Raw genomic sequence first — 27,993 nt, 5'->3', positions numbered from 1 at the left:
TTGGCCACTGGGTATGCTGAGTCCGGTTGGGGCATTGTCTTTGCAGGTGGCCCAGCTGACGACAGGTGTGGCATCGCGCCCCAGGGGGACTGTGGTAGGCCGGGTTTCTAGCTGGTCCCCCTACAATCTTCGGTAGTTTGGGGCCCTCCAGGTCCATGGGCGGGCCCCTAGTGACCACCTTTGATCCGGACAACTGCGGCCTCCTGGCATCATGATGTTCATCGGCCAGACGAGCGGCTTCCTCAAGAGTCGTTGGCCGCCTGTCCCGAAGCCATTCCTGTGTTTCGGGGTTTAGTCCATTAAAGAATCGTTCTAACAGGAAGAGCTGGAGGACGTCCTCCTTAGTGGTTGCTTGACTCCCTTGTACCCACTGTAGCAGTGACCGCCGTAATTTACAGGCCCATTCAGCGTGGGTATCGGTTACGCGTTTTATAAGTCCGTGGAACTTTTGGCGGTAGGCCTCTGGTGTCAGCGCATACCGGGCCAAGATCACTTCTTTGATCCGCTCATAGTCCATACAGTCCTCATCAGGTACCGTGCGATAGGCGTCTGCTGCCCGGCCTGTCAGCTTGCTGGCCAGAATCTGAACCCGTTCCTCCTGCTTCACTTGATGAAGGGCACACTGCCGCTCAAAGTCCTGCAGAAAGCCATCAATGTCTTCCTCTGCCTCCCCCAACTGTCGGAAGGCATTATACTGGATCTTTTTGTGGCTTACTGTTGAAGGTACCTGGTCGAAGGCCAGAGCTCCCCCTGCTCGCTGACTCTCCTCTCTCCGCTCTGCCATCTCCATCTTGGCCAGCTCCATTTTGGTCCGCTCTGCCATCTCCATCTTGGCTAGCTCTATCCTGGTCCGCTCGGCCATCTTTTCCTTCAGATCAGTACACACATCAGCCATCACCTCTCGTATGATCTCTACTGCAGGGTTTGGGCCATAGAACGCCAGTCTGTTCTTTACCTCCCTCTGGAATTCGGTCTCCTCCACTATCACATTGGGGGGCGCTGCACTGTCGTGTTCCATGATGGCTGCTATAAAATCCGCTTTTGTTTTGTTGCTGGCGATCAACCCTCGGGCTTCCACCAGATCTTTTAATGTAGTCCTCTTTAACTTCTGGTAGTTATTTTCCATTCATTCCTTTCCTCCTGTAGAATGGGTATCAAATCCCGCTGTCTGCCACCAGTGTAACGGGGTCTACCCAAGCTGGGGTACCTCTTTCAGTACCACCCCGTGTTTTCGGAGGTCCGCTCTGCGTTGGCTGGAGTCTGAATGAATGACGCTGGCTGGAATTCCTTTGTTACATGGGCGCATATAAAAGATCACTGCTTCTCCATGTATTTCCAGTCTGACAACACTTTACTCACAGGACACAGAATATATCGCACAAATACAGAGGGCAGGCCAATAGAAAAGCGGCAGGCCAGACATGCATTACAAAAGCCGCAGGTGGCCGGAGCCTGCCGATGTTTACTGTGGGAATTACAAAGGTGGGGGGAGGGCGGACAAAAGGAGAATATCATGTCCCCTCTGCCCAGGGGCGCAGCCTGTGGGCTGATGCATTAGGGACATGCATCTCACATAGAACCTATTATACATACATATAACTGCACAACATATTCTGGGTGCTGAGTGGTTCTGTAACACGTAACAGACCACTACTCAAGATTCCTGGTAGTTGTGCCTGTCAAAGATCAAACAGCCAGGACAGCAGCCAGAGCATTCCAACAGCACTTCTGTAGACCAAATGGATATCCTGAGCGAGTGCTTACAGATCAAGGTCCCACCTTTGAGGCAGAAGTGTTCCAGGAATTCTGTAACTTGTATGGTTGTAAGAAGATCCGGACAACACTGTGCCATCCACAGACCAATGGCATGTGTGAAAAGATGAACCAGGTAGTGATTGATCTCCTGAAAACATTGCCTTTGGAAGAAAGGAATCTGTGGCCAGAAAAGTTACCAGATCTGGTAGACCTTTACAATCACATTCCTGTGAATTCCACCAACTGTACTCCAGCCTACCTAATGAGAGCGAGGCCTGGCAAGCTGCCTATTGATTTGGATATGGGAGTCCTTACACCTGAAGTAACGTCACCAGATGCTGACTGGGATCTAAAATAAGTTAAAGTAGTGTAACTGTTAACATGTAAATACTTAACTGTTCAAGTTTTGTGCCTACAGATATTCTGTAAGATTGTTCTTTTTGAATTTTTCCCACTTGTTTTCATGGACACTGAACCACAGGACTGAGTGTGGTCATCAATCTTGTAAATAGTTCACCATTTGCCCAGGAATGGACCATGGATGTTGATGTATGAACTTATCATCACAGGCCTATTTTTGGAGCTTTTGGTTTTTGTAAATTTTTCCCTTTTTCAAATCTTGTAACCTTTATAATTGTTCATATTGTTTGCATGTTTATAATTGTTCATATTGTTTGCATGTTTTATATGTTTTTCATCAGCCCAGGAGTGCTGACTTGCACAAGGGGGGAATGTGGCGCTCCCAGGGGTATGGTCGCCACAATGTCATTGCCTTCCTCCTGGGAGGGTGATGTCATGCTTGGAAGCAAGGAAGGGTCTCTCCAGCAGTTTATCTATACATGCAACACAGTTCCCACTCCAGGCCAACAGAGGGAGCTCTGAACCAGGATTGGGGGAGGAGTGCTCTCTGAGGGCCAGGAAGGGAACAGTTAGTGTGAGGAGGGTGAAGTGTGCAGATGTGGAGAAGGAGCTGGGAGATCAAGCAGAGAGGAAAGGCTCATCTCAAGCGACAGCGCATGATCTGGAGCCTTGTCTCCATGGTTGTATGGATACTAATGGTCCTGCAGCAGACATCAGAGGAGTAGGAAGTTGTAAATACTCGACTCCCACCTAAGACTCAAAGGCACAACAGCATGGTGTGAGCGAAGAGAGAAATAGCAGCTACAGCTGTCTGCCATACGAGGAATTCTGAGAGACAATAATAAGGAGGAACTCCAGTGTAACTCAGTACTGGATGTCCCTCAAGTGAGCGCTAGGAAGGAGACTACACAACCCATCTGCTGAGAGAGATCCCTGAATTGCTTCCAGGCTAGCCTACCCTTGTGCCATCTGTAATCAGGACCCTGGACTGCATTTGCCAAGTAAAGGTAACGAAACTGCACCCTGTTGTGTCCTTGGCTCCTTCCTGCTACCTTTCCGGCACCGCTACATCCCTGTGCCTACCACTGCACCCTTCCCGCAATATTCATCTACACTGCCCTGGGACTACAGCTCCACCTATGGGGAGCTATAACATCTTTGCTGCGCCATGCCACCAGTCCCAGAGGATCTGCTTGCAACATTGGCTCAACATCTCCCTTGTCGAACACCACAGGTGGCGTCACAAACTATTCATTTAATCAACTACATTCCACCATTCAATCTCCCTTTTACTTTTGGCCCAGGGCCACGGACCGGGTCACCGCTGCTGTGACATTCCCATCTGAGAGACCGGCCCGGTACCGAGTACCCCACAGCCCTGGGAGGGCGACCCATATGCATGGCTCCCCTGTCACGATCCTTGTATACATGGCTCCGCTCCCACCCTCCCATCCTGTATACATGGCTCCCCTGTCCCATCCTGTATGCATGGCTCCCCTGTCCCATCCTGATGGCGCCGCTCCCACCCTCCCTCCTTTGTATATATGGCTCTGCTTCCACTCTCCCTCCCTTGTATATATGGCTCCGCTCCAACTCTCCCTTCCTTGTATTTATGGCTCCCTCCCATGTATTTATGGCTCCGCTCCCACTCTCCCTCCCATGTATTTATGGCTTCGCTCCCACTCTCCCTCCCATGTATTTATGGCTCCGCTCCCACTCTCCCTCCCTTGTATTTAAGGCTCCGCTCCCAAATATTTATGGCTCCGCTCCCACTCTCCCTTCCTTGTATTTATGGCTCCGCTCCCATGTATTTATGGCTCTGCTCCCACTCTCCTTCCCTTGTATTTATGGCTCCCTCCCATGTATTTATGGCTCCGCTCCCACTCTCCCTCCCATGTATTTATGGCTTCGCTCCCACTCTCCCTCCCATGTATTTATGGATTCGCTCCCACTCTCCCTCCCATGTATTTATGGCTTCGCTCCCACTCTCCCTCCCAGGTATTTATGGCTCCGCTCCCATGTATTTATGGCTCCGCTCCCACTCTCCCTCCCTTGAATTTATGGCTCTGCTCCCACTCTCCCTCCCTCCCTTGTATTTATGGCTCCCTCCCATGTATTTATGGCTTCGCTCCCACTCTCCCTCCCATCTATTTATGGCTCCGCTCCCATGTATTTATGGCTTCGCTCCCACTCTCCCTCCCATGTATTTATGGCTCCGTTCCCGCTCCCCCTCCCATGTATTTATGGCTCCGCTTCCACTCTCCCTCCCAGGTATTTATGGCTCCGCTCCCACTCTCCCTCCCTTGTATTTATGGCTCTGCTCCCAACCGGGTATGTATGGCTGGGCTCCCTCATCCTCCCCCATCATACTTACCCCTCACGTCGCTGTCGCTGAACTTCCTTCCTGTCGCTGCACGTCCCTGCATCTCGCGGCGCTTCAGCTTCTTCCTGTGCGGAGCGGTCACGTGCTACCGCTCATTAAGGTCCATGAATATGGACGCCACGCCTATGGGAGATGAGTGGCGTCCATATTCATGATCTTAAAAGAGCAGTAGCACGTGACCGCTCAGCGCTGGATGAAGCCGCCGCGCCGACAGGGATGACAGGGTGAGTATCAGCTGCTACATCACAGCCGCTGGCTCCCCTTATGTCCGTGGACCAGCAAGAGCACCGCAACGGACCGGTGCTGGGCTGCGGACCGGTGGTTGGGCCAGTAATGTACTTAATTGCACTACCAGGCAGCGCCTATCGGAGCCGGGGACCCGGGCCCCTATATGGGCCGAGCCCCAAAGCAACCGCTTCGGCTGCTACCCCGGTAGTTACGCCAGTGCATGACCCCTCGATCTATGAAACTCCTGAGGGGTAATAGCGTTCTTACGGTATGGGTCCAAAGCTGCAACAATTATGAATACAGCTTCATTATGGTGGACATCTGACCACCTGGACCAGTCAAAGAGGAGGCCACTTGATGACTATGATGGCAGTTACCAAACCTAAGATCCATTCAACCTACAGAGTCCACAGGACTGTAGACTGGATTGTATGCACCAGTTTGCAATAGGTGTAGCTGAAATGTCCAAACCCACTATTTAGTAGGAGGGTGCACATACTTTTGTCCAGGTAATATAAACCAAATTACCAGACACAAACCTTGTGCTATTCAGGCCAAAGAACTGCAAGGAGTTTATCTGTTTCTAAACCATATGATTAAGGTTTGCTTATCCTATTATTATATGGACTATCCCTTAAAACCCAAAGCGGGCAGATTACTGATCCGTGCCCCTGCCAAAAGGACAATTACTGGGAAGGAAAACGGTTTTAATGGTAGGTGGAAAACTTTTGTAAAAGCTGAGTGAGTCACGCATTTCACAGACGAGTAACCATACAGCTTATCCAGAGAGAAGAGGAAAAGGTATACAGTTGAATTGTCAGCAACCTTGCAGGAAAATAATCCCCAAATCAATTATAAATAGGAAAATGGCCTAGTGGTTAAGAGCACTGACAAGAATCATACCCACTTATGTTTCTAAATAAAAATGCTAATTAAATTACCATGATAAAACACCCCAATATTTTATAATTAACTATTGTTTAACCCCTTTACCACCAAGGGTGGTTTGCATGTTAATGACTGGGCCAATTTTTACAATTCTGACCACTGTCCCTTTATGAAGTAATAACTGTGGAACGCTTCCATGGATCCCGGTGATTCTGACGTTTTCTTGTGACATATTGTACTTCATGATAGTGGTAAAATTTCTTTGATTTTACTTGCGTTAATTTGTGAAAAAAATGGAAATTTGGCGAAAATTTTGAAATTTTCCAACTCTGAATTTTCATGCCCTTAAATCACAGAGATATGTCACGTAAAATACTTAATAAGTAACATTTCCCATATGTTTACTTTACAGCAGCACAATTTGGGAACCAAAATATTTTTTGTTAGGAAGTTATAAGAGTTAAAAGTTGACCAGCGATTTCTCATTTTTACAACACCATTATTTTTTGGGGGGGAACATTTAACTTTTTTTTCACAAAAAATTTACTTCAGATCCAATTTTTTTTTTAGTTTCCCAAGGGTAACAGGAAAAATTTGACCCCAAACGTTGTTGTGCAATTTGTCCTGAGTACACTGATACCCCTTATGTGGGGGTACACCACTGTTTGGGCACATGGCAGAGCTCGGAAGGGAAGGAGCGCTGTTTTACATTTTCAACGCAGAATTGGCTGGAATTAAGATCGGATGCCATGTCGTGTTTGGAGAGCCCCTGATGTGCCTAAACAGAGGAAATCCCCCACAAGTGACACCATTTTGGAAACTAGACCCCCTAAGGAACTTATCGAGATGGTGGTGAGCACTTTGATCCCCCAAGTGCTTCACAGAAGTAGAGCCATAAAAATAAAAAATCATATTTTTTCCACAAAAATGATCTTTCGCCCCAAATTTTTTTGTTTTCCCAAGAGTAACAGAAGAAATTGGACCCCAAGAGTTATTGTGCAATTTGTCCTGAGAATGCTGATACCCCATATGTGGGGGTAAACCACTGTTCTGGCACAGAGCTCAGAAGGGAAGGAGTGCCAGATTTTACTGTTATGGTTTGCAGGTGCCATGACCCACTGGAAAAGCCCATGAGGTGCCAAAACAGGAGAACCCCCCATTTTATGAACTACACCTCTCAATAAATGAATCTAGTGATACAGTGATCATATTGACACCAACAGGGCAGAGAAGTACGCCTGTGCAGAAGCACTATGGCCCTGGAGTGATGAAGCAAGCCTAAAGGTGGCATCGAAAGATGATGGGAGGCATCGGATCCAGACCGGCGACACCCATCGGACCCGGACCGCACCAGACCTTCCATGGGTGAGTATAATAAAACTTTTTTTTTTTTTTTACTTGTTATACAGAACTAACTAGTCATCAGAACTTATTAGAAAAAAAATAATGTACAATGAGTTTCAAGTTTCTGATATTTTTTATTGTCCAAACTAGCCAATCAGTATTTAGCTCTTATTTGCTAAGCCTCACATGTGGACTCTGATAGGTTGCTATGACCACAAGGGACAATTACTTACTGAGGCAAGTTTATTATACAAATGAATCTCATATAGCCAAACTATGAAATTACTGAAGATCTAAAAGATTTCTCAGAAATGAGTATACAAGGATACCTGGTGCATAATTATGGGATTTTCTACAAGAAATTACTGGGCCATAATCAGAACACTTTAAAGGGGCCCAGCCTTAACATAAATGCATTCTTTACAAGGTTTATAGTGGAAAATTGCACCCCATTTCCATTCCCAATTTTGTATTTATTGAAGAACCTACATCTTTACATCTGACCCTCACCACGCTTTTCACAGTCACAAGTGGTGACAGGATCCATTAGGGGTCCATTCAATCAAGATTTCTTCCTTTCTAGTACATTACACCCTTTCAGGAAAAGTGCTGTCAACTAGAGTTGAGCGAAACGGGTCGAAAAAATTCAAAAGTCGCCGACTTTTGGCAAAGTCGGGTTTCATGAAACGAAACCCGACCCTAGGATGAGGTCGGCCACGAGGTCGGCGACTTACGCGCCAAAGTCGCGTTTCAAAAGTTTGTTTTGCGCTCTTTTTCAGCCAATCAGGATCCACGGACACTGTGGGCAATGTGATGACCTAGGCACGGGTCACCACCATCTTTCAGAAGGGCATGCAAGTGATTGGCTTGCTTTGGTGGGCGTCACAGGGGGTATAAAAGGGCGTGCACGCCGACCGCCATCTTACTTCTGCCGATCTTAGTATAGGGAGAGGTTGCTGCTGATTCTGTAGGGAGAGCGTTAGGCAGGGAAGAAGACAAAAAAACTGCTTCTGCTGCTAGCGATTTGGCCTGCACAACACACCAGTCACTGTGTGTGCAGTGCAAGGGGAGGCTATATAGTGGTGTATCAGTGGTGTTGGTTGTTGGACTGCCTTTTAAGGCTTCCTGACACGCTGGCATTGCTGTTTACCCACTGCTCCGCAAACTGCTTTTTTAAAAGCAATCCAATCTCCCTTATCCTCTAGTCACTTTTGTCACAGCTGTGCCATCGAGCCTGTCACATAGCGCTCAGATATCAGTGGGCCTCACACAATCCACAAGTGTCCAGTGTCCAAAAGTGTGCGCAGAGATTCAAAATCTCCATTATCCTCTCGTCACTTTTGTCACAGGCAGCTGTGCCATCGAGCCTGTCACATAGCGCTCAGATATCAGTGGGCCTCACACAATCCACAAGTGTCCAGTGTCCAAAAGTGTGCGCAGAGATTCAAAATCTCCATTATCCTCTCGTCACTTTTGTCACAGGCAGCTGTGCCATCGAGCCTGTCACATAGCGCTCAGATATCAGTGGGCCTCACACAATCCACAAGTGTCCAGTGTCCAAAAGTGTGCGCAGAGATTCAAAATCTCCATTATCCTCTCGTCACTTTTGTCACAGGCAGCTGTGCCATCGAGCCTGTCACATAGCGCTCAGATATCAGTGGGCCTCACACAATCCAAAAGTGTCCACTGTCCACAAGTGTGTGCAGAAATTCTAAATCTCCCCTGTCCTATAGACACCTTGTACCTTGTTTTACATTACTATATAGTTTGTTGGATTTTGTCTACATTTCTACCAAAAATGAGGAAGGCTGGTGGAAGAGGCCGTGGAATTGGGCGGGGGTTGGCAGCTGGTAATGATGGTGTTGGTGGTGGATCTGATGGTAGTGGCAAGAGCAAAATAGGACCGAATGCAGGAGGTGCTGACCCTGCGTCATCGTCTGGCTACATAAGGCCTCGAACGCTTAGTTTTCTAGGAGTTGGCAAATCGCTTTTAAAGCCAGAGCATCAGGAAAAAGTTTTGTCTTACATTGCTGACTCAGCCTCCAGCTCTATCGCCTCCTCTTCTTCAGTTGTAAAAAGTAAAAGCACTGAGTCGTCATTGGAGGCTCATGTTCATGAACCACACCTTTCCTTGTGTCCTTCACCCCAACCAAGATTGAAGGATGACGCAGGCCATACTACTGATTACTCCATGGAGCAGTTTTTCACATACCATGCCTGGATTATCAAGTGAAATGGTGAATTACCCAGGCCAAGATGAATCTGACATGGAGTGCACTGATGCACAGCCGCTGATGGATGATTCTGCTGGTACATTCACTCAGAGCACTACATTGTCCTCGCAGTGTACAGAGCCAGATTCTGACCCTGATGAGACTCAGGTGCCCCTTCCCGCACACTATACCACCAGACACGGTGACACAGAGGAAGGTGCACATGACATAGAAGAGGAGGTGATGGATGACCCAGTTGTTGACCCAGATTGGCATCCATTGGGGGAAGAGGGTGCTGCTTCCAATAGCTCAGATGAGGCGCATCCACAGCAGACATCGACATCGCAACAGCTGTTATCTGGCAGGCCCGGAGCACTCCAAAGACAGGTTCCAAACATCAAAAGAGTTGCTGGACAGCTTGTCCAGAGGGTCAAAAGATCACAGCGTGCTAGGCCGCAAAATGTCTGCCAAAGTAGGAAGAGTGCAGTGTGGCACTTTTTTGAACAAAATCCTCATGATCAGGCCAAGGTTATCTGTAAGAAGTGCGCAAAGATCTTTAGCCGAGGGAAAAATCTGAAAAATTTGAATACCAGTTGCATGCTTAGACATTTAACCAGCATGCACTTGCAAGCGTGGACACAACACCAAACCTCAAGTGCCACATGTGCAACTGATCACAACGAAGGTAGTCAGCAACGCTACATTGTTTCCCCCACTGTAAGCCCACCGGTTAGCACAGCAGCAAATGTTGAGGTGTCGTTGCAAGACCACAGCAGTCAGGGAATCCCACTGTTATATCAACGAAAGACTGATTCTAGGCCATCAGAAAAAACACCAACTCCATCACCATCATCAACCCTCTCTCAGTCCGCCCTGTCCACCGCTACTTCCACCATATGCAGCTCTCAAGTCCAGCTCACCCTCCCAGACACTATGAGTAGGTCAAGAAAGTACTCAGTCTCTCATCCGCGTACACTGGGTTTGAACGCCCACATTGCCAAACTAATCTCGTTTGAGATGATGCCCTTTCGGTTGGTGGAAAGCACAGCTTTCCGCGAACTCATGGCCTATGCAGTACCACGCTATGACCTACCCAGTCGCCACTTCTCTCGCAAAGCCATCCCAGCCCTCCACCATCATGTGAAAGACCGCATTGTCCATGCACTCAAGCAGTCAGTGAGCGGAAAGGTGCACCTCACAACTGATGCATGGTCCAGTCGGCATGGCCAGGGCCGTTACGTGTCCATCACTGCGCACTGGGTTAATGTGGTGGATGCAGGGTCCACAGGGGACAGCGGTGGTGGGACAGTGCTGCCTAGCCCACGGTATAGGAAACAGTTGGCTGTAGGCGTTCGACCCTCCTCCTCCTCCTCCTCCTCCAGAAGCGAAAGCTCGTCCACAGAGCGCAGTCGTACGAGCACTCCATCTGCAGCTGCCACTGTTGCACACGATGTGTCCCCCTATCGAGCAGCTAGTGGAAAGCGTCAGCAGGCTGTGTTGCAGATGATGTGTTTGGGCGACAGACACACCGCCGAGGTGCTGGCCGAGTACTTGAAGCGACAAACTGAGTCATGGCTGGGCAGTGTACATCTTGAGGCAGGCAAGGTAGTTAGTGATAACGGCCGTAATTTTGTGGCAGCCATAGCCCTTTCAAAACTCAGCCACATACCTTGCTTGGCTCACACCTTGAACCTGGTGGTGCAGTGCTTCCTCAAAAATTATCCGGAGTTAACAGCCCTGCTCCAGAAGGTGCGAAGACTGTGCGCGCACATCCGCCGGTCGCCTGTACACTCCGTTCGTATGCAGAAGCTGCAGCGATTGCTCCACCTTCCCAACCACTGCCTCATTATCGACATTGCAACAAGGTGGAACTCCACCCTGCACATGGTGGAGCGGCTGTGCGAGCAGAGGCAGGCCATAATGCATTTGTGGGAGGATACACGGCCAGGCACTTTGAGAGCAGACATGGAGTTGACAGGCGTGCAGTGGTCGAAGCTGAAAGACCTTTGTAAAGTCCTTCAGTGTTTTGAGGAATGCACACGGCTGGTAAGCGCAGACGACGCCATCCTAAGCATGAGCATCCCACTTATGCGTCTGCTCATGCAAACTTTGACGCACCTTAAGGAGCAGGTGTCTGCAGCCAATGTTGATGAGGAGGAAGAGGAGGAGGGAATCCTTGATGACATTCAGCCATTGTCTGCTCAGGAACCTCTCCTGGACGAGGTGGAGGAAGAAGAGGAGGAGGAGGAGGATGATGGGGATGATTACTTAGGGGAGGAGGATGCATCTCGTGGGGCAAGTGAAAATGTTGGCGTGGCAAGGTCTGGTACAGGGTTTGTGCGTGACTGGAGGGATGTGGATTTGCCAGAAAGTGCTCCTCCACCCAGCACTCGCAGTGCATCATTGACACCGGGAACATTGGCCCACATGTCAGATTATGCCTTGCGGATCCTAAAAAGGGACCCCCGCATTGCCAAAATGATGAACGATGACGACTACTGGTTGGCCAGCATCCTGGATCCACGCTATAAAGGCAAATTACAAAACATCATGCCACAGGAGAACCTTGACCTAATATTGGCTAATAAACAAGCAACTCTGGTAAATCGGTTGCTTGAGGCATTCCCAGCACACAGCAGCGGTGATGGTTCTCACACGAGCCGTACGGGCCGGGGGCAGCTTGACAGAGGTGTTCGTGGTGCACACAGCAGAAGTGGCGTTGGAGACAGGGGTTTCATGACAATGTTGTGGACTGATTTTTCAAATACCGCTCACACAACTGGTAATACTGCATCGATGGAAAGTGACAGGAGACAGCAGTTGTCAACTATGGTTACAAACTACTTTTCCTCCCATATCGATGTTCTCCCACACAGGTCATTCCCCTTTGACTATTGGGCCGCTAAACTGGACACCTGGCCTGAATTGGCCCAATATGCCTTACAGGAGCTCGCTTGCCCAGCTGCAAGTGTGCTATCGGAAAGAGTCTTCAGTGCAGCTGGATCAATCCTGACAGAAAAAAGGACCCGTCTGTCAACCCAAAATGTGGATGATCTAACCTTCATTAAAATGAACCACGCATGGGTTTCCAAGGATTTTGTCCCACCTTCCCCTGATGACACATAGGGTGACAGAAAAATGGCTTGCTTTGGTCCACCTCTTCCTGGTACTTCACTTATTTCGCCTTTTGCATCAGCTGAATGTCCAACATCAACATATGCCACTTTCTAAAACTCCCTAACTGTGCTGCCTCCCCCCCCATGGCCGGGGTCAACACCTAGCGCACGACACCCTGTGAGTGCCGTTGCCCTGGACAGGTGGGTAGGCCGACTCTTGGGCGCGGGCACTGGCACAGGGTCCCTCATAGTGCAATCAAGTGTCTCTGACGGTGGTGGTGCACACCCGCCGTCAGGCACACCGCTGTACTATGAGGGGCCCAGTGCCAGTACCGACGCCCACGAGTGGGCCCCCCTTGCTTGGGCAGGGCCCCAGCATTTGCAATCTTTACCTCTCCCTGCTCCTCCGCTGTGTAATCTGGGCCGTCAAATCCATACTGGGCCTAACACCGTCTGAGCCTGCCTCCTGAGACATATATTTTGAATGTGTACGCTATCCATACATGTTATCCAGGGATACGGTACCCTTTCTAACCTTTGTGCAATCACGTGCAATCCATACTGGGCCTAACACCGTCTGAGCCTGCCTCATGCTGTATAGACATATATTTTGAATGTGTACGCTATCCATACATGTTATCCAGGGATACGGTACCCTTTCTAACCTTTGTGCAATCACGTGCAATCCATACTGGGCCTAACACCGTCTGAGCCTGCCTCCTGAGACATATATTTTGAATGTGTACGCTATCCATACATGTTATCCAGGGATACGGTACCCTTTCTAACCTTTGTGCAATCACGTGCAATCCATACTGGGCCTAACACCGTCTGAGCCTGCCTCATGCTGTATAGACATATATTTTGAATGTGTTCGCTATCCATACATGTTATCCAGGGATACGGTACCCTTTCTAACCTTTGTGCAATCACGTGCAATCCATACTGGGCCTAACACCGTCTGAGCCTGCCTCCTGAGACATATATTTTGAATGTGTACGCTATCCATACATGTTATCCAGGGATACGGTACCCTTTCTACCTTTGTGCAATCACGTGCAATCCATACTGGGCCTAACACCGTCTGAGCCTGCCTCATGCTGTATAGACATATATTTTGAATGTGTACGCTATCCATACATGTTATCCAGGGATACGGTACCCTTTCTAACCTTTGTGCAATCACGTGCAATCCATACTGGGCCTAACACCGTCTGAGCCTGCCTCCTGAGACATATATTTTGAATGTGTACGCTATCCATACATGTTATCCAGGGATACGGTACCCTTTCTAACCTTTGTGCAATCACGTGCAATCCATACTGGGCCTAACACCGTCTGAGCCTGCCTCATGCTGTATAGACATATATTTTGAATGTGTAGGCTATCCATACATGTTATCCAGGGATACGGTACCCTTTCTAACCTTTGTGCAATCACGTGCAATCCATACTGGGCCTAACACCGTCTGAGCCTGCCTCATGCTGTATAGACATATATTTTGAATGTGTACGCTATCCATACATGTTATCCAGGGATACGGTACCCTTTCTAACCTTTGTGCAATCACGTGCAATCCATACTGGGCCTAACACCGTCTGAGCCTGCCTCCTGAGACATATATTTTGAATGTGTACGCTATCCATACATGTTATCCAGGGATACGGTACCCTTTCTAACCTTTGTGCAATCACGTGCAATCCATACTGGGCGTGAGAACGGCTGGCGAGCTGTTAAGCAAGCTACAGCACCTGTCCAGACAAGTACAGGGATTCCCTAGCGAGAAGACTTATTTGATTGTTTTCAATGTTGGGACAGCAATTTTTGGGGCGCACTATACTCTGGAGAATGATAGATGGGGCCCACCATACACTGGAACATTCCAAAGGTGGACATCAGACACTGGAGCAGCATTCACAGGGCCCATTATACACTAGAGCATTAGAAATGGGGTCCATTATGTTTGGAGCATTATTTGGGCCCATAAGACAGTGGAGCTTCATCCATGGGGACCAACATATACTGTAGCATTATGTGGAGCTCATCATATACTGTTTCAAACATTATATGGGACCAATGATTCTGTATGGAGAAATAGATGGGCCTCGTCATGAGATGTAAAAAGTGAGGTATTTTTCATTGTACTATACCGCTATTTATCTGCCGTATCGGAGCATGATGAGTTGTGGTATGTGTTAAAGGGGCGCTCTTTCGCCCAGGGCACATGAAAACCTGCAGCCAGCCCTCCCCCCCCCCACAACTTTAGCCAAATAACCCCCATTTTTCAGTGCGTAACTTGTATTATGAAGTTAATTAAGGTTGACAAGCTTAAGTAAGAAGAATTGATGCTTTTGGCATTCAAATGGGCACTGTAGGTGTGTTTCCTGTCCTCCTCTCACTGCCGACTTTTATTCCCCATTGACTTACATTGGGTTTCGTGTTTCGGGACGACCCCGACTTTTCCCTATAATCGGACGATCTTGCTCGACCCGACTTTTGGAAAAGTCGGGTTTCACGAAACGAAACGCGACCCTAAAAAACCAAAAGTCGCTCAACTCTACTGTCAACTATTCAAGAGGTGTCCACGTCTCAATGCCCAGTACTTCTACTTCTCACTGGAAAGTTTCCCGACATGCAAAACTATTTCCAAATTGTGAAAAACCCATATGTCCTCCTGCAGTAAATGTTCTGAAAAACCCATAAAGAATCATAAAAAAGCCTGTACCATCCTTGATCCCTCCGTCAATCCTCGAGTGTCATCCTGTTGCCTTATCAGACAGTTCTGTGAAATGCGTTGGCACATTAGAAATACAATGACAGCCTGTAACCACAGCCAGGAGCGGGAGTGATGAGAAATGGGCACAAGCTGTGAAGTTCTTTCCTTCTCTGAAATCTAATGAAGGGGAGAAAATTGAAATAAACAGAGAATACATTTTTATGAGGAGTCAGAGTTAAGGCAGCATAATCTGTAATATATATTTACTTATATTGTTTGCATTTTTACTCAAGGGCGGGACTAAGGCCTCTTTCACACTTCAGTATTTTGATGTCAGTTCCAAACCGTCAAAGTGTTAAAAAACGGATCCGTTGCAGATTTGCAAAAAACAGATGCACCGGATCCGATTTTTGGACGGATCCGTCACAGCCGCCAGTGTATGAAATTTAAAGGAACAGAACTCTGGAAAAAGAGAGAGAGAGAACAGAACTCTGGAAAAAGAGCAAAAGAGAGAGAACAGAACTATGGAAAAGGACAGAGAGAGAAAGAGAGAGAGAACAGAACTCTGGAAAAGGAGAGAGAGAGAGAGATTTTTTGTCTGTTCCAGAACGGCTTTTAGGGTTAAATTACATGAATGGAAAAATCTTCTGGGCATGCTCAGTTTAAAAAAGCGGGTCCGCCGCTGAAAAAAACGTTACTTTGTCCATCTACTCCAGACGGTGGATGCTTAAACTCCAACTTATAAGTCAAAAAACGGATGCAACGGACGACCATCTGTCACAATCCGCCGCTAATGTTAGTCTATGGGAAAAAAACGGATTCCGCCAAAAAAAACGAATCCGTTTTTTTTCAAAAAAAGGGCAAATCTCGACTGACGTCAAAAGACTGAAGTGTGAAAGAGGCCTAAGGCTGTTATAGATGTTTAAAGATGCCCACTTTGATCAATCAGATCTCATTCTGCTCTGATCTCATCTAGTGGCCACTGAATAAGGATGATCCAGAGTACACAACCCCTTTAAATTGGCTACAACCGCATTTCTTTATATGAGGACATATTATATGAGGTCATTAACGATCAGCAAGACATCTTCCGCTTCTTGAAACTTCCGCTAGGATTGATTTTCACTTTCTTCAAGGATATATAATAATTCCTTCAATATAGTTAGGAACGAAATGGAAATCTTAGTTTACACTCAATCTTACTCCAGAATCAGGTTAGTCCCAAATTTCTGGACTTCCGCTTGGAAAGCCTCAATAGTAACTTGTGAGTCTATTTTTCTTCTATTGACTCTCCTCCTCCTAAAATGTCTGCCCCATTTTATGTCATTTTATTATTCCATAACTCAATGGTGGTCCCATAATTTTGGGCTTCTTTCTGGATAGCCTCCAGCGTTTTGCAAAATGCCGGAATTAGTGCTGCTTTGATAGTTCTCACCCCTGATGTTCCAACCTTCTGGTTGGATAATTTCCAGGGTTCAGCAGTCAGCTGTGAGTTCAGTTTTGCCTCTATTGCCTCTCCCCCTGATATCTCTACCAGAGGCGTAGCTACGGTTTTGCTTTAGGGGGGGCGAAACTTCTGAGTGGGCCCCTAACTAGGTAACTTTGATTACAACTCGGTGACGCACCCTAATAGTGGATGTAGAAGACTGCGCTGTTACTGAAAATAATCCCTATATAAAGACCAACATGGATATTACCGCAATATGGTCAGTGGTAAATACCAGTCCTACAAAACATATGTGATTACTGCACAGGTATTGTTATGCGAGGCTTAGGTCAAAGGAGGCTGACAAACCCGGGCCCCTGCGGAGTCCCTCAAACTAGGGAAAACCCTGTCTGACCCTCAACCCAGGGTTTTTGCTAAAGGGGCAAATGCCTGAGCCTCCAGCCTCTCCTTATCTCCTGCTCAGCCCTAAGCTGAACCCTCCACCCTCCACCCAGTGAGTTGTAAAACCACCAAAGCCCACACAGTAATGACAGACAGGGAGAACTCAAACCACACCGCGCCGCAACCACACAGGACAATACTATAATGTGAACAGGGCAAAACAAAGCACAAATATAGGAAGGAGAAAAGGTAACAACGGATCATACGACACCAGATATGAATTTCTCTCTCCAACACCTCCTCTCCAGACCAGAACCACTTGGCACAAAACACAAGCTATAATCAGCGACGCCCACAGGCCAGCACGACTATTTAAAGACCGTGGGCGTGACCAAACATCCCACCTGATTTCCAGCTAGATTAACCCCAGATAACCTGAGTAAAATCAAGCCGGCGCCACTGAGGCTATAGTGGACGGAGATGGAACTACCACTGCCTGCCGGACGCTGTGGTGTGAACAGCGTCCGACATGACAGTACCCCGTCTTCTACGAGGGACCCCAGGGCCCTCAAGACTCATAGGACCCGGCTTGTCCGGATGGCGGCGGTGAAAGGAACTGACCAGCCGATCCGCATGTATGTCCGAGGCTGGTACCCAAGACCTCTCCTCCGGACCATACCCCCGCCAGTGCACCAAATACTGAAGAGTACGGCGCAGTACTCGAGAGTCCACCACCTTGGAGACTTCAAACTCTAAATCGCCATCCACCATGACTGGAGGTGACATCGGCGTCGTGTCCACAGAGCCTACCACCTCTTTCAATAAAGACCTGTGAAACACGTTGTGTATCTTGTATACCGCAGGAAGCTCCAACCGATAAGCAACCGGGTTAATGATGGCAGCAATCTTAAAAGGGCCAATAAATCTTGGACCCAATTTCAATGATGGAATTTTGAGTTTTATGTTTTTAGTAGCTAACCACACCCAATCACAAACACACAGGTCCGGACCTGGCACGCGTCTAGAGTCAGCCACGCGATGATAGTTGAACTCCTAACCGGTCCTCCTCTGGGACGCCCCCAGAGCCCCCCTGACGCAAGGTACAAAATTGAGGATGGTGCCCATAAACACAAAAGAACGGAGACTCTCCCGATGATTCTTGGCGGTGATTATTTAATGCGAACTCGGCCAAGGGAAGGAACGTCGACCACACCTCTTGGTTGTCAGACCTAAAACATCGCAAATACTGCTCCAGTTTTTGGTTCATGCACTCAGTTTGACCATTTGACTGCGGATGAAATGCCGACGAATGAGACAACTTGATCCCCAATCGTGAGCAAAAAGCTTTCCAAAACTTCGCCACAAACTGGGTACCCCTATCAGACACTATGTCCGACGGAACTCCGTGCAGTCTGACCACCTCCTGCACAAAGACCTGAGCCAACGTCTTCGCGTTGGGCAAGGAAGGCAATGACACAAAATGCGCCATCTTCGAAAATCGATCAACCACCACCAGGATGACCGTGTTCCCCGCCGAGGCAGGCAAGTCTGTGATAAAGTCCATGGAGATTTCTGTCCATGGCCTACTAGGTATCCCCAGCGGCTGTAGAGTGCCAGCAGGACGGGTTCTGGGCGACTTGGCCCTGGCGCACGTGATGCAAGCTGTCACGTACGAAACCACGTCCTGCCGGATTTTTGGCCACCAGAAGCGGCGCGATACCAGTTCCAAGGTGCCCCTAACCCCTGGATGACCGGCCAGGACCGAGTCGTGGTGTTCCCCCAACACTTTAAGACGAAGATGAAGGGGTACGAGTGACTTATTAGCGGGAAGTCCTGGTGGTACCTCCTCCTGGGCCTCGGCAATCTCCGCCTCTACCTCAGTCGTGAGAGCCGAAACCACTACACCTTCCTGGAGGATGGGTACCGGATCTTCCCGAGGTTCTCCCCCCGGAAAACACCTGGACAAGGCATCCGCTTTGGTGTTTTTCGCCCCAGGACGGTAAGTCACCAGAAAGTTAAAACGTGTAAAAAACAATGCCCAGCGAGCCTGCCTGGGAGACAGACGCTTGGCCGACTCCAGATAGAGCAGGTTTTTATGGTCGGTGATGACTGTGACCTGGTGGGCCGCCCCCTCCAAGAAGTGTCGCCATTCCTCAAAAGCCAATTTGATGGCCAACAACTCCCTGTTGCCGATGTCGTAATTCAGTTCGGCCGGCGACAGCTTCTTGGAGAAGTAGGCGCATGGACGCAAATTGCTCAAGGACGAGCCCTGTGACAGTACTGCCCCCACTCCCACCTCAGACGCATCGACCTCCACCGTAAAAGGTTTAGATACGTCCGGTTGCACCAGAATGGGGGCTGAAGCAAAACGGTTCTTCAGAAGCTCAAATGCACGCACCGCATCCTCAGACCAGATAGCGAGATTGGTACCTCTTTTCGTCATGTCCGTGAGCGGTTTGGCTATAGTAGAGAAATTCTTAATAAACTTCCTATAATAGTTAGCAAACCCAAGGAACCGCTGGAGCGCTTTTAGATTACCAGGCCGTTCCCATCGCAGCACCGCTTGCACCTTCGCGGCATCCATTTTAAACCCTGCGGCGGACACAATATATCCCAAAAAAGGCAACTCTTGAACAAAAAACATGCATTTTTCAAGCTTAGCATAGAGCTTATTCTCACGGAGCAGCTGTAACACCTGCCTGACATGCTCTAAATGAGTGTCCTGGTCGCTCGAATAAATGAGGATATCATCCAGGTACACAATCACAAATTTCCCCAGCACATGAGCAAATACATCATTTATGAAATGTTGGAACACAGCCGGCGTGGCTGTCAACCCAAATGGCATAACTAGGCTTTCAAAATGACCCTCAGGGGTATTAAATGCCGTCTTCCACTCATCCCCGTGGCGGACCCTTATGAGGTTATATGCCCCCCTGAGGTCAAGTTTGGAAAACCACTTCGCACCCGCCACCTGGTTGAACAAATCAGGGATCAGAGGCATCGGGTAGGGATCACGGACCGTAATCTGGTTTAACTCCCGGAAATCCAGACACGGGCGTAACCCCCCATCTTTTTTCTTAATGAAGAAAAACCCCGCTGCTACAGGTGAGGATGAAGGCCGGATGTGCCCTTTACCTAAACTCTCCGCAATGTAATCCTTAAGAGCTTGTCTCTCCGGACCAGAAATACTAAACATCCTCGACTTTGGCAATTTAGCCCCGGGTTTTAACCTAATCTGACAGTCATAGGCTCGATGTGGAGGTAGTTCTGAGCAACCCCTCTCAGAGAATACGTCCGCAAAATCCAGCAATGCCTCCGGAAGGCTGGACTTCACGGCGGACACACATGTGGCCAAGCAATTTTCCTGGCAGAAACTGCTCCACTGGACTATGTCCTGGGTTCTCCAGTCAATCACCGGGTTGTGCTTACACAACCATGGGAAACCCAGGACTATTTGTGCTGGGAGATTATTGAGTACCTTACATGTAACCCACTCAGAATGTAGGACCCCAATGTGGAGTTTAACCTCAGCTACAAACTCAGTAATCTCCCCATGTGGGAGGGGAGCGGCATTAATGGTAACCACGCGAATAGGATGAGGGAGTTTTTCGATCTTGAAACCTGCCATGCGTGCAAACTCCTCATCCATGAGATTGGTGGCTGAACCGCTATCCACAAACACTGATATTGGTAGCTCTCTGCCCGCAATAATAACCCTGGCAGGGAGCATACATTGAGATACCATCATGGAGGATATGCATACGCTCAGTTGGGCCTCCTCCATACCCTCTGAGCTTACCAGTTTTCCGCCGGTGCGACTTTCTTTGGTAGCACAGGACAAGCATTTACATAATGATCTCTTTTACCACAGTAAAAACATGCTCCATGCTTCCTGAACCCAGGAACGCGACGCTGCACATGCGATACCCCCGCGATTTGCATAGGTTCCATGGGCTCACCTGCAGCAACCACACTGGCACCCCTGCTTTCCCCCAGAGGCAGCGTCTCCTGCGCCCCTTGACGCAAACGGCGATCAATACGAATAACCAAACTCATGGCAGAATCTAACGATGCAGGAGTCTCATACATCAGGAGGGCCTGTTTAACTCTTTCTGAGACCCCATGAATAAACTGACTCCGCAGCGCTGGGTCGTTCCACTGTGTGTCTACTGCCCAACGGCGAAATTCTGAACAATAGTCTTCCGCCATACGTTCCCCCTGACGGAGGGCGCGGATTTTAGATTCCGCCAAAGCCAATCTGTCGGGGTCATCATAAATGAGCCAGAGTGCTGAAAAAACATTCTCAACCGAATGAAACGTAGCAGAGTCGGCTGGTAAGGAAAACGCCCATGCTTGGGGGTCCCCACTCAGTAAAGATAACACCAGACCCACCCGCTGAGCCTCATTACCTGAGGAGACCGGGCGCATGCGAAAGTATAACTTGCAGGCCTCCCGAAATATGACAAATTTGCTGCGTTCCCCAGAAAATCGTTCAGGCAGCGGAATCTTAGGCTCTGCACCTGCACCTGCAGAAGCCGCTTGCACATTAGCTACAACCAGGCCCTGCTGCTGAACTGCCCCCTTCAACTCGGTGACCTGTACGGACAGCGCCGCCAACTGGCGGTTAATGGAAGTCATGGAATCCATGGAAAAAATGTTAGGCCGATTATAATGTTATGCGAGGCTTAGGTCAAAGGAGGCTGACAAACCCGGGCCCCTGCGGAGTCCCTCAAACTAGGGAAAACCCTGTCTGACCCTCAACCCAGGGTTTTTGCTAAAGGTGCAAATGCCTGAGCCTCCAGCCTCTCCTTATCTCCTGCTCAGCCCTAAGCTGAACCCTCCACCCTCCACCCAGTGAGTCGTCAAACCACCAAAGCCCACACAGTAATGACAGACAGGGAGGACTTAAACTGCACCGCGCCGCATACACACAGGACAATACTATAATGTGAACAGGGCAAAACAAAGCACAAATATAGGAAGGAGAAACGGTAACAACGGATCATACGACACCAGATATGAATTTCTCTCTCCAACACCTCCTCTCCAGACCGGAACCACTTGGCACAAAACACAAGCTATAATCGGCGACGCCCACAGGCCAGCACGACTATTTAAAGACCGTGGGCGTGACCAAACATCCCACCTGATTTCCAGCTAGATTAACCCCAGATAACCTGAGTAAAATCAAGCCGGCGCCACTGAGGCTATAGTGGACGGAGATGGAACTACCGCTGCCTGCCGGACGCTGTGGTGTGAACAGCGTCCGACATGACAGATATAGATGGTGACTTACCGCTGACGTTCTTTTTGATGGAATCGTTCACTTTTCACGTCTTTTCCATCTGGCCCAGACCGACATGACAACTTCTCCAGCCACGACTGCTACAGAAAATACAACAACGACACGTTTCACTTCTCATATTCCAGCCCCATCACCATGTATCCCCAACCTGCACAAACCCATCATCCTGCTGAGCCGCTGCTGCTGTATGTGTCTCTATTACTGCACCTGATACCCCAATACTGAGCCGCTGCTGCCGTATGTGTCCCTATTACTGCACCTGATACCCCAATGCTGAGCCACTGCTGCTGTATGTGTCCCTATTACTGCACCTGATACCCCAATGCTGAGCCGCTGCTGCCATATATGTCCCTATTACTGCACCTGATACCCCAATGCTGAGCCGCTGCTGCTGTATGTGTCCCTATTACTGCACCTAATACCCCAATGCTGAGCCGCTGCTGCTGTATGTGTCCCTATTACTGCACCTGATACCCAATACTGAGCCGCTGCTGCTGTATGTGTCCTTATTACTGCACCTGATACCCCAATACTGAGCCTCTGCTGCCATATGTGTCCCTATTACTGCACCTGATACCCCAATACTGAGCCTCTGCTGCCGTATGTGTCCCTATTACTGCACCTGATACCCCAATACTGAACCACTGATGCCGTATGTGTCCCTATTACTGCACCTGATACCCCAATGCTGAGCCACTGCTGCCGTATGTGTCCCTATTACTGCACCTGATACCCCAAAACTGAACCACTGATGCCGTATGTGTCCCTATTACTGCACCTGATACCCCAATACTGAGCCGCTGCTGCCGTATGTGTCCCTATTACTGCACCTGATACCCCAATGCTGAGCCACTACTGCCATATGTGTCCCTATTACTGCACCTGATGCCCCAATACTGAGCCACTGCTGCCATATGTGTCCTTATTACTGCACCTGATACCCTAATACTGAGCCACTGCTGCCGTATGTGTCCTTATTACTGCACCTGATACCCCAATTCTGAGCCTTTGCTGCCGTATGTGTCCCTATTACTGCACCTGATACCCCAATGCTGAGCCGCTGCTGCCATATGTGTCCCTATTACTGCACCTGATACCCCAATGCTGAGCCGCTGATACCATATGTGTCCCTATTACTGAACCTGATACCCCAATACTGAGCCACTGCTGCCGTATGTGTCCCTATTATTGCCCCTGATACCCCAATACTGAGACGCTGCTGCCGTATGTGTCCCTATTACTGCACCTGATACCCCAATGCTGAGCCGCTGCTGCCATATGTGTCCCTATTACTGCACCTGATACCCCAATACTGAGCCACTGCTGCCGTATGTGTCCCTATTACTGCACCTGATACCCCAATACTGAGACGCTGCTGCCGTATGTGTCCCTATTACTGCACCTGATACCCCAATGCTGAGCCGCTGCTTCCGTATGTGTCCCTATTACTGCACCTGATACCCCAATGCTGAGCTGCTGCTGCTGTATGTGTCCCTATTACTGCACCTAATACCCCAATGCTGAGCCGCTACTGCTGTATGTGTCCCTATTACTGCACCTGATACCCAATACTGAGCCGCTGCTGCTGTATGTGTCCTTATTACTGCACCTGATACCCCAATACTGAGCATCTGCTGCCGTATGTGTCCCTATTACTGCACCTGATACCCCAATACTGAGCCGCTGCTGCCGTATGTGTCCCTATTACTGCACCTGATACCCCAATACTGAACCACTGATGCCGTATGTGTCCCTATTACTGCACCTGATACCCCAATGCTGAGCCACTGCTGCCGTATGTGTCCCTATTACTGCACCTGATACCCCAATACTGAACATCTGCTGCCGTATGTGTCCCTATTACTGCACCTGATACCCCAATGCTGAGCCACTGCTGCCGTATGTGTCCCTATTACTGCACCTGATACCCCAATACTGAGCCACTGCTGCCGTATGTGTCCTTATTACTGCACCTGATACCCCAATGCTGAGCCTCTGCTGCCGTATGTGTCCCTATTACTGCACCTGATACCCCAATGCTGAGCCTCTGCTGCCGTATGTGTCCCTATTACTGCACCTGATACCCCAATGCTGAGCCACTGCTGCCATATGTGTCCCTATTACTGCACCTGATACCCCAATGCTGAGCCGCTGCTGCCATATGTGTCCCTATTACTGCACCTGATACCCCAATACTGAGCCACTGCTGCCGTATGTGTCCTTATTACTGCACCTGATACCCCAATGCTGAGCCTCTGCTGCCGTATGTGTCCCTATTACTGCACCTGATACCCCAATGCTGAGCCGCTGCTGCCATATGTGTCCCTATTACTGCACCTGATACCCCAATACTGAGCCACTGCTGCCGTATGTGTCCCTATTATTGCCCCTGATACCCCAATACTGAGGCGCTGCTGCCGTATGTGTCCCTATTACTGCACCTGATACCCCAATGCCGAGCCGATGCTGCCATATGTGTCCCTATTACTGCACCTGATACCCCAATACTGAGCCGCTGCTGCCATATGTGTCCCTATTACTGCACCTGATACCCCAATACTGAGACGCTGCTGCCGTATGTGTCCCTATTACTGCACCTGATACCCCAATGCTGAGCCGCTGCTGCCATATGTGTCCCTATTACTGCACCTACTGTGTGGTTCTGTGTGACCTCTAAATTCTAAAGCATCCCTCTATACTATAGTAATGCCGGGTGCAATTGCCCTAGAAAACAGTGCCCACATATTGTCTCCTAGAATGTAATATTGCCCTCTGTGTGCCCCGTTTGACAGTCACTGTAACCTGAGTTCCCCAATAACAATAAGTGCCCACTTTACATTTATTGAAGTCCTGAGTCCCCCCCTGTACAGCTCCCCTATACACAGTAATATGCCCCCTCACTGTATACATACTGACCCCTTAGTATCCCCCAATGATGGCTCCAACACTGAATGATGGCCCCCTCAATAATCTTCACATTGTACAGTATGATGGCCCCCTAGATAGCCTCCATATAGTATAATACACCAGATAGTCCTCAATATAGTATAATGCAGCCCCCATAGGCAGACTCTACAGTATAATGCAGCCCCCCCATGGGTAGACTCAATAGTATATTGCAGCCCCCCATAAGCAGACTGTAATGTAAGGCAGCACCCCCTCAACCCCCCTATAGGCAGCCTGTAATATAAGGCAGCACTCCCCCCATAGGCAGACTGTAGTATAAGGCAGCACCCCCCATTTGCTCCATACACCTTGAACACATATGGCTCCACTCCGTACACCCCGTACACACACGTTTCCACTCCATACACCTTGTACACAAACAGCTCCGCTCCGAACACCTTGTACACAAACGGCTCTGCTCACTCCATACATATGCGGCTCCGCTCCTCCGTACACCTCATACATGCATATCTCCGCTTCGTACACCTTCTACACACACGGCTCCGCTCTGTACACCTCATACACACAGAGCTCTGCTACATCCACCTGGCTGTAAACCCCTCCTGACCCCACACATAAACTTCACCTTATCCAGCACCAATGCATGACAACCAGCACAGCAGAGTCCTGAAGCCAGGCCAGCCACTGAAGTCCCTGATCATGTGACCCCCTGACAACGCCCCTCGTGTGACCTCATCACAGGTCCTGTGCCCACAGATTAACTCAGGATGACGCCTTCTCAGGGGCCCATAGCGGCCGGGTGGCAGAGTAGGGAGATCGATTCTCCCTGCTCTGCCGCAGAATGTAACTGTATGGGTGCGCTGTGCATGCCGATACAGTTACATTAGTGTAGCTCCGGTGGGCCCCCTCTGCCCCTCCCCCCCCAGTAGCTACCCTACTGATCTCTACCCATCTTTATCTTATCTTAAGACTTCTATAGCTACAAGTCCAAAGTCCATCTGGTCCTCAATTTTTCTTTTGTTCGGAAATCTTCCAAAACCAGCAGAAAACTGAGAGCTTAGTGCCACTTCTATTGCCTTTCCCAATGATGTTTCCACTCCTGCTTATCTTCCCTAATAACCACTTCAACTACAAGTCCAAAGTCAAGATAGTTCCAAATTTTTGGAACGTTTCTTCGAATATTCGACAAAATGCTGGGAGCTTAGTGATGCTTGTATTCTGCTTCCCCCAATGTCCATGCCCCTGCTTATCTACTTTAATTACATCTGTAGCTGCAAGTTCAATGCGTAGTTGGTCCACTCATGAATTACTTATGTTTGGATAGCCTCTAAGCTTCATAAAAATCTGGGAACTTACTAATGCATCTATAATCCCTCCCCCATATGTCCCAGCTCTGCTTGACTTTTCTGTTGACCTCTACAACTACAAGTCCTGAATTGATTACTTCTGTTTGGATAGGTTAGGGTTGCCTTTATTACTCCTTCCCCTAATGGTCCCACAACTGCATATCTTCCCTAGTTACTTTAACAACTACAACTGGTCCTGATTTTTTTTTACTACTGTTAGGATGGCTTTGAAGGTTTAGGAACAAGCTGGCAGCTTAAGTGTTGTTTCTGTTGCTCCTCCGAACAAAGTACCCGCCTCTACTTATCCTTTCAGATGGTGTCTACAACTATGAGTTTATAGTCCAACTGATCATGATTAGTTTTTTTACTTTTGCATGGATAGCTTTCAATGTGCAGGAGAATGCTAGGAGCTTAGTGCTGCTCCTGTCACCTCTCCCTTGATGTCCCACCCCCACTTATCTTCTCTGATGACATTTACAATTATTGCTTCAGAGTCAAATTGGTCCTGAGTATTTTTACTACTGTTTGCTTATCCTCCAGTGTTCAGGAGGAACCTGGGAGCTTAGTGCTGCCTCTGTTCCCGCTCCACTGATGTCCTTGTAGGAGGAGGTGCCCCCGCTGTGTACCCGGGCCGGAACTAAGGGGGCTGTCACCAAGGTTCCTAGGGGGACTGTTTCCAGGGAACATAATTAGGGGACGCAACACAGAGAGTTCTAGAAAGGTTGGGGGTGGAGCCAGTATAAAAGGGGCTGAGGACGCCAGCAGAGATCAGTTGACGGAGCAGGAGAGAAGGAGCAAGGAAGCTAGAGGGTGTCAGAGAGCAAGAGCCAGAGCAAGGAGAGGAGAGCAGCGACTGGAGAGACTGAAGGGAGACTCACTGCAGACAGAAGGGAGATGGCACCGAGCCGTCCAGCGGAGAGACACCAATCGTCCGACCGCGTTCCTAACGGCCACCGCCGCTCCACTCCAGCCCGCGGTTGCGGCCTGTCCTGTTATGAACGAGTCACCATAGGAGGCAAAAACAGAAATGCTAGCTAAGTCCAGAAAACCAGAGAAGTTGGTAGCTATCGGATTGCAGACCCCTGAACCTATCAACAACAACTAGCAGTAGCCGTTGGGGTTTCCTACGGTGCCCTAGACCCCTCGATCACAGCCGGAGAACTACATAGCCTAAAGACAGAAAGGGAAATCTAAACTGCCCCAGAGCAGACCCCAAAGCAATAGGCAGCCCCCAACATATAATGACGGTGATGCAAGAAGAAAAAACACTAACACAGATAGAAAGATAGACTGAGCAAATGATGGGGCCCAAGCTAACTAGATAGGACAGGATAGAAAAGCTGCTGTCTGCAATCCGCCAAAAACCCTATCAAAACAAGAGCCAACAGACTGACAGGGAAAAAGGCCCTGAAGACGCTAGGCTTCAAAAAGACTATATCAGTACTCAGGTATTTTCTGAAGACAGAGCAAAAAGACACAAAGGAATTCAGCTCACCCCAGCAGGGAATGGCAGAATCCAGAAAAGCAAGGCAAAATAAAACCAAAACACAAATGCAAAAAGCAAGGCAGAAAACTTAGCTTTTGAGGAGCAGGAATCAGAC

General features: G+C 48.9%; 1 long non-coding RNA gene across 2 annotated transcripts in view; it reads right to left on the bottom strand.

Annotated features, from left to right (window-relative positions):
* The window catches only part of LOC141082937 (uncharacterized), a 47,777-nt gene extending 21,982 nt beyond the window's left edge, over window positions 1-25,795 (bottom strand). The window contains exons 1-3 of one of the 2 annotated variants that reach the window (XR_012230614.1): window positions 25,672-25,795; window positions 22,131-22,219; window positions 15,013-15,180 (exon numbers count right to left, since the gene is read on the bottom strand). This is a non-coding gene — a long non-coding RNA (uncharacterized lncRNA). Of the gene's footprint in view, window positions 1-15,012; window positions 15,181-21,847; window positions 21,913-22,130; window positions 22,220-25,671 lie in introns of those variants that run through there. The other variant, XR_012230615.1, reaches the window with a different exon arrangement.
* Window positions 25,796-27,993: the final 2,198 nt, after the last annotated feature.

Source organism: Dendrobates tinctorius, unplaced genomic scaffold (assembly GCF_039654945.1).
Source record: "Dendrobates tinctorius isolate UK_male_01 unplaced genomic scaffold, ASM3965494v1 ptg000019l, whole genome shotgun sequence".
Classification (NCBI taxonomy): Eukaryota; Metazoa; Chordata; class Amphibia; order Anura; family Dendrobatidae; genus Dendrobates; species Dendrobates tinctorius.
This window is presented reverse-complemented; position numbering and strand designations above follow the sequence as displayed.